The sequence below is a fragment of the Oryzias melastigma genome, linkage group LG21, assembly GCF_002922805.2.
Source record: "Oryzias melastigma strain HK-1 linkage group LG21, ASM292280v2, whole genome shotgun sequence".
NCBI classification, from domain to species: domain Eukaryota; kingdom Metazoa; phylum Chordata; class Actinopteri; order Beloniformes; family Adrianichthyidae; genus Oryzias; species Oryzias melastigma.
The window spans coordinates 28,613,664-28,621,684 of record NC_050532.1 but is presented as its reverse complement, the minus strand read 5'-3'; positions in this window follow the sequence as shown (position 1 = coordinate 28,621,684).

Below are 8,021 nucleotides of genomic sequence, written 5' to 3'. Positions count from 1 at the left end.
GGTCGGTATGTGGTCGGTGTGTGGTCGGTGTGTGGTCAGTATGTGGTCTGTGTGTGGTCACCGTGTGGTCACCGTGTGGTCACCGTGTGGTCACCATGTGGTCGGTGTGTGGTCGGTATGTGGTCGGTGTGTGGTCACCGTGTGGTCGATATGTGGTCTGTGTGTGGTCGGCGTGTGGTCGGTATGTGGTCACCGTGTGGTCACCATGTGGTCTGTCAAATGCCCCGTGTGACGTGAAAGCTTTCAGGAGTCGGGTCGGGACCGCTCCGATGGATCTGTGGTCTTCCAGATGACAGGTGAATCCTCAGCAGAGAGAACGCTCTTTTGTTCTTCCTCAGAGAGGTCATAGTTCATCTGACTTTTATCTTCATGTTTCTGTATGTTTCTTCCTGTGAAACTCCGCCCCCTCAGGTGGAAACCTTCCCCAGACCCCCCAGGACTCAAAGCACTTTGGAAACATCTCTAAATCGGATTCATGGACGAGATTGCACTTGCAGATCCATCTGGGTGTTTTCCAGCTGCTCATCATCAAATATTCATATTTCTGTGAGTGCAGAGTGAATGTGGAGTATAAAAGGAAAGGGCAGCCGAGACGTGGCGGAGACGAGAGCGCCAAGGAACGCACACACTAATCAAAAGACCTACAGGTCAGCGCAAATATCTCTGAGAAAATGAAAATTTTATTTAGAGGTATTTTTATGAGGAAAACTCGGTTAGAGTGGAAGAAAAAACATGAGAGTGGAGAATCAGTCACAGAAAACCTTTTACTGCCGTCCTGTTTCCGTTTCTATTCTGGGACGTTGACGGCGTAAACAAGCTCAACAATCAGGTAAACATTTGGACTGAGCATCGGCTTCATAAAACTTTGAGTTGAGCAGGAATGAACGGCATGGAGGCCACCGCCAACAAGCTCCTTCTTTATTAAATCCACTTTCCTGCACAGACCTTCATTTCAAAATAAATTCTTCTCCAGATTTGTAAGATCCAGGACTCGGATTTCAGTTGAGTTTGCTAAAGCCGTGTCTGGTTTTCAAAGCTGACCTGTCAACACCCCAAACTTCCCAACCTGGATGAGTTTCCGTTATGACTTTCCCTGTCATGACCTCATGAAGGGAACTAACTGCAGGAGCTTCTTCGATCAGAAGACGATCAGGCGCTTCAGATGAGCAGCTGGAGCAGCAGAATAACTCCAGATGATTTGATCTGTGGTTGAAACCAGTCCTTAAAAACCAGGTAAATCAGGTAACTCAGTTATAGAGAACATGAATCTCCTGCAGATCCATGGTTGGTCTTCCAAGTCCACTAAAAACTTCTTAGCGCCGTTTTGAGGGGCGTACACGGCGCTGTGCTCAGTGAGGTCCTGCATGGTCAGCAGGAAGCTTGGCGATGTTCTCGGTGGCGCCCTCCATGACGTCCTCCGTGGCGTGGTCAGTAGTTGGCGCTCAGAGGCGTCGTCATTGGCATTCTTGGTGTCATACACGCTGGTTTTCTCCGCTCTGCAGCGGCGGTCAGAAAAACGAGTTCAACTTTGGGAAGACTTTCATGTGACCCTGAGCAGGATCTATTATTTTAGGGGTGAGCGTATCGATCTGAGTATTGATAGTATCGATACCAAGGTGGAGTCTCATAGTATGATGACATTGATATATTTTGTCACAGTTTAATACATGCAGTAAAGAGCTTGAATACTGACAGGGTTCATATAAGCGCAGCCTCCATCTGTCTGCTGTGTTGCCAGATCAGGCAAAAGCAAAGCCCAATTTGTGCGGAAAACTGCCCAATCTGGCAACGTTGTCTGTCTGTGTACCCCCCCTCCCCCCCGCCCTGCCTACTTCATCACATTAAAGAGTCACATGTTAGCACTGATGGCAGGATTGTTGTTTATATTTTATATTTACTACAGTTTTGTTTACTTTTGACTTTTTATTATTGGCCTCATATTTTTAAAAAAATATATGTTTGTGTTTTTATGTTCTGTATTTGATGTTTGTTCAGTTGTATGAAAGTTTTTAGAGTTTTTATTTGAATTATTTTAACATTTTATCTGTTGGTTTTATTGTATTTTGACTCATTTGGGTTTTTTGAAATATTTCATTAAAATCTTTTTTACACATTTAAAAGTTGATGCTTTTCTTTTAGATCTTTGTACAAATTAGAGTTAATCATTTTATTGTTCTCTTAAATAAATAATATTTTTTTCATCTGATAGATTTATCATTGGAAACTGATTCTTGTTTCCCCACTGCCCCCCCCACTATTCAACATTGATGTTTAGATAGTAGTGTGTGGGGTGGTGGGGGGTGGTGGGGGTAGACGTTGGTGTCTGTTGGTCCGATAAGATAAAACATCATCTGTTCTGTAACTTCACCGCAGCATCGTTTCTGCATGTCTGCAGTCTGATCACTGCTGGGGGGCCGGGGGGGCTTTTAGGACGGAGATGAAAGCTCCAGATAAGACCGGGCCACGTTCTGCTCCGTTTGATGCATGCGCCGACTCACAGACATCTGAAGGCCCGATGGCTGCTGGCCCGCCGTTGCCATGGCAGCCGCGGTCCAGCGCTCCGAATCGCATCGTTCTGAAGAGGAGCCAGAATCTGAGCCGGCAGCCGATGATGCAACAGCAGCTTTTCTGGAAGGTTCTTTAACTCCAGAGAAGAAAGTTTCCTCCTCCTGCAGGTGAAGCTCTGCTGATCATCACTTCTGTTTTGAGAGGAAAAATGACTTCTGGAAAATGTTTTGAAGTGTTGCCACGGTGATATTTGACAGGAGAGGAGTTGAAGCCCTGACTATAGGTAGTTTGAAGACTGGCTGAGATGTTTGTTTTCTATCTGAGAGTTCCAGCTGATGCTAAGAGGCTGCAGCTCTGCAGACTTTGAGTCATGTGACTCTCACTTTCAAACAAACAAGGTGAAAGAAATCAGGAACATTTCTACAGAGACCAACGGCATGTTTAGACGAAAGACTGACTTCTCCACACAGACGAGGAGGAAATGTTACCAGGGTTAAAGCGGGTCACAGGCTCCTCTTCACGTCCACGATGGCGATGAAGAGAGGTGGATGTGGTGAGTCAGAAAAGAGAAAATAAGGTGAAATAAAGGCTGAGGAACAGAGAAACGCCTGAAGCTCCAAACAATCTGATGAGTGCACGGCGGCGGAGTCTGGCAGAAGGTCAGAGCTTTCATTCTGAGAGGGAGGAGAGTGTTCGACCTGCTGGAACTGTTTACTGCTGCAGATATTAGTTCTGAACGGCGCTGGGTCGCTGGTGAACCTCTGACACGCCGCAGCAAAAGGAACAGCGAGTGCAGCTGAGCGCTTTAGAAACAGAAACTGAAGGATTGAACTTTGATTCTGAAAACAGGGCAGCCGCTCCAACCAAAGTCCAGAACAGCTGAAATTCACAAAACATTCACAGCTGCTGAAGCGTGGAGGTGGGTTGGTGTCTGCTGGACCACCGTTCATCTGTCCATCATCTGTCCGTCCTCCATGCACGTCGGGGTCAGTTTCCATCGTCCGGGCCGGTCTTTGGTTTAGAAGAAAGACTGTCATCATCTGAGTTTGTTCAGCGTCCTGTGAAGGAACTCCAATGATGCAAATGGCTGTCCTGACCGGGGTCAGTCAATCAGCTGTCAGCACAGCAGCCTAAGAGCCCCTCACAACACAATTATATCAGGCTGCCTTCCTTCAAAAGCAATTCCACAACATCAATAGTGTGGTATTGTGTGGGCCAGACGTGACCACAAGGCCGATCGATGGCCATTTATTCTTCTGTGGATTCTCTCTTTGTTTCTTGTGGGGCTGGGGGGGGCATTAACCAGGTGTCTGACAGTCGCTCTGTCGGTGAGGCAGAGAGAGGACACTCCGACAGATCAGAGTCCACAGATGCTTCACCAGAACCGGTCTGGGCAAGAGTCCAGCCCAGATCAGAGGCTGGTTCATTTTCTCATTAAGGTCGAAGACCTGCTGCATTACTGCGGCTGCATTAGTGCGGCTGCATCACTGCGGCTGCATTAGTGTGGCTGCATCACTGCGGCTGCATTAGTGCGGCTGCATTAGTGTGGCTGCATCACTGCGGCTGCATTAGTGCGGCTGCATTACTGCGGCTGCATTAGTGAGGCTGCATTAGTGCGGCTGCATTAGTGTGGCTGCATCACTGCGGCTGGATTAGTGCGGCTGCATTAGTGTGGCTGCATCACTGCGGCTGCATTAGTGAGGCTGCATTACTGCGGCTGGATTAGTGCGCCTGCATTACTGCACCTGCATTAGTGCGGCTGCATTAGTGCGGCTGCATTACTGCACCTGCATTAGTGAGGCTGCATTAGTGAGGCTGCATTAGTGCGGCTGCATTAGTGTGGCTGCATTAGTGCGGCTGCATTAGTGAGGCTGCATTAGTGAGGCTGCATTAGTGAGGCTGCAGGGTGTCTCAGTCAGAGAGTGGGGAGAACACTGATAAAAGACGAGCTTTCATCCAACGAGAATCCCAAAAAGTATGAACAAAAAAAGTCTACATGAGAGGGAAGCAAAATAGCACTAAACTGAAGTTCATGAGGAGAGGATTAACCATCAGCATAACAAAAGACTCTGAGGACACTTGAAGAGTCCTTACAGGCAGAGCAGTTCATCAGCTAAGTGCAGGCAGCTGCGAAAGCTCATTGGTAAGAGGGCGCCGTCACAGCCAGCCGGTACAGACACCAGAAGAACAAGAAAACAAAAGGAAAGAAGCAAACAGACTATAACTAAGATAAGGTTATCATGTGAGAGTTCACCAAACATCAGAGCGGTATCCAGGTGGGCGGAGCCTAAACGTCTGTAAGAACAGAATTCGTGCAGGAATTTGTCTTTTCTGAGGGTCTTCAATCAGGTAATCCTGACATTAAATCTATCCATCATCCTTCCCTCCACCCATACATTCATTTTTTTTTTTATTCAATTCAATTCAATTTTATTTATATAGCCCAAAATCACAAAGGAAATTTGCCTCATTGGGCTTCAAAATATGAACAATTGTTAAAAACTAAGACTAAATAAACTGGTTATCCCTGCCCTTAGACCCTCCCTCCCAGTAAGGAAAAACTCCTAAAAAAACCTGAGTCAGGAAAAAAGAAGAAACCTTAGGGATTCCCACATGAAGGAGAGATCCTATCCCAGGACGGACAGGAGATACCAGAACAGTTAAAGAAAAATTAGCTTCTACAACTACGAATCTAAGAGTTCATTCAGATGGAGCAGAGGGACGAGTGATGATGAAGTCCATAGTCAAGATGAAGCAGAAGTGCAGTCCACGACCAGGAGGACAGACGACCCAGCAGGAATCACTCTCACTCAGAGATGCAGGATGGTGCCGGGGGCGTGGTCCACGGCCAAGAGTGGGAGCGTGGGCGATCCACCGGGGATCTGAAATCTCTCCCGCTCCCCAGAGGAGAGTGGGAAAGAAGAACAACATGTGAATGGAACTGCACCAACAAAAGCATGGAGAACTAAATACAATAAATAATAAAGAATAGAAGAGAGGAGAAGTAGATGAGAATAGAGAACAGAACCCCAGAGCTGATCTGAATAATAACGATGATAGAAAATCTAAATTTATATTTAAACGCATCAATATTAATTTATTAATCTAGCCTCACAAGGACCACAGGAGAGGGAATATTCTCTGATTACTAGCTAGCCTGGCAGAACGCCTGTCCAAAGAGGAATGTTTTAAGGCTAGTTTTGAAGGTAGAAACTGTGCTGGCCTCTCTGACATGAGCTGGGAGCTTATTCCATAGAACATCCATCCATCCATCATCCATCCATCATCCATCATCTATCATCCATCCATCATCCATCCGCCCATCATCCATCCCTTAATCCATTAATCCATCCATCCATCTATCATCCATCCCTCCATCCATCATCCATCCATCCATCCATCATCCATCCATCATCCATCCGCCCATCATCCATCCCTTAATCCATTAATCCATCCATCCATCATCCATCCATCATCCATCTATCATCCATCCCTCCATCCATCATCCATCCATCATCCATCCATCCATCATCCATCTATCATCCATCTATCATCCATCCATCATCCATCCATCCATCATCCATCTATCATCCATCCCTCCATCTATCATCCATCCATCATCCATCCATTATCCATCATCCATCCATTATCCATCATCCATCTATCATCCATCATCCATCCATCCATTATCCATCCATCATCCATCCATCATGTTTTTCTTTTTAAGTCAGAAAGTTACATGGTTGGACAGTAGCTGAAACGATAACCTGGCATGAACATAGAGACTTGTGACATTCTGCTCCGAGGATGGACTGGAATTCTGACCTGACAGAGGCATGGAGGAAGTTCTGACAGAATGATCTTCACTGACATGAAAAAACGGAGCAGATTTTCTTTCTATAGGAAGCTAAAAAGCTACAGACTGAGTCCATCATACCTGAAGTCCATCTGAACACAGATACCGATACATTAACGATGCAAACAGAGCAGGAGATTGTAGCCGTCTGTCTCTGAGCTAAAGCTGATGGTCAAACCCAAACCGTGAGGAGGCGTTTGAAGACCACATTCTGGTTACGACCAAAACTATCTTAGAAGATGAACCCGACTCATGAGATGGAGAGACAGACTGCAGGCACCATGATGCAGTATGCTGTCACAGACATTACAGGACATGCACCAGGTGTGCAGGGCAACACCGTACCTGTCCAGGTAGAGGAAGACAGAGCGTGAAACAAGAAACTCAAATCAAAACTCCAGCCAATATAAAACCAGACAACAAAATGATAGGAGGACGTGTGAATGTTTAGATGGACGTCTCTGAAGAGGTTTATGAATACATAATGAGATTCAATTATGGAAAAGAAACTTGAACCCAAAACAAAGAAAAGTTTATTAAACAGAAACAAGATGGTGGCTTACAAGGAGCGTTTGGAAGTTTAACAAAATATGAAGTTTTGAACAGATCTCAGAGGGAGGAGGACAGATACGCTGAAGTTCAGAAGATCTAATAACCAAAGGTTGAATCAAAACCCAATGAGTCTAATGCAAAAGATGGTCAAATGAGAAAAGAAATCTCCTTAAATAATGAAGCTAAATGGATAATTGCTGTTTGAAAGGTACATCAGGACACCCAGAAGAATCCACTGCCAACCTGGACAGAAACAAACCAAATAAGAAACTCCAAACATCAGAACAGACAGAAGTTCCTCCCAATCTGCTGCCTTTCATTTTCTCTGTTTATCTTCTCTGAATGACTGAATGAAGACAGAGTTCATGAATGAGACGCGTCTGTCCTCACCACCATCCCTCTCATCCACTGCAGCACTGCAGGAGGTGATAACACAAAGACCGAACGCTGTGACGCTTCCAGCGACTCTAAAGTCCTGTGGACTTCATTTCAGCACGGCGGGAAAAACAAAAGTGGACGAATGCGTCCGAGCTTTCATTCCCAGCAGGAAACATTCCTGTGTGGGAATCTGGGCGGCGCCGATAAGCCGCTCTGCTGCCAGCGCGGCGCCAGGAACGATCCAATCAATACACCGTTAATCACCACTTTAATGTGGACGAGCATGGGGGGGGGGTGGACCTGAAGATCAGAAATGACGTTTTGTTGAGACTTCTGTAGACGACGAGTGTCTGTGTGTTTGACTCTTTTATTGTTAAATTAATTCACACCATATTTATCCCAACAGTCGATTTATGGAACAATAGAAAACAAACAATATTAACCAAAGACTACAGAAGGAAAGGATTTGATTTGACTCATTTAGCTTTGTATTTGTATTTTCTGGTTGTACTGATCTGGTTACTGTAGCTCCTCCCACTTTGGTTCCACCTGATCTGGTTGCTGTAGCTCCTCCCACTTTGGTTCCAACTGATCTGGTTGCTGTAGCTCCTCCCACTTTGGTTCCACCTGTTCATGTGGTGTAGTCTCAGCTGTCTGAGCTTGTGTTAAATGTTTTCATTTCATCTCAGAATAGAAGAATGTCGTTCAGGTGAATGTATGTACCCCC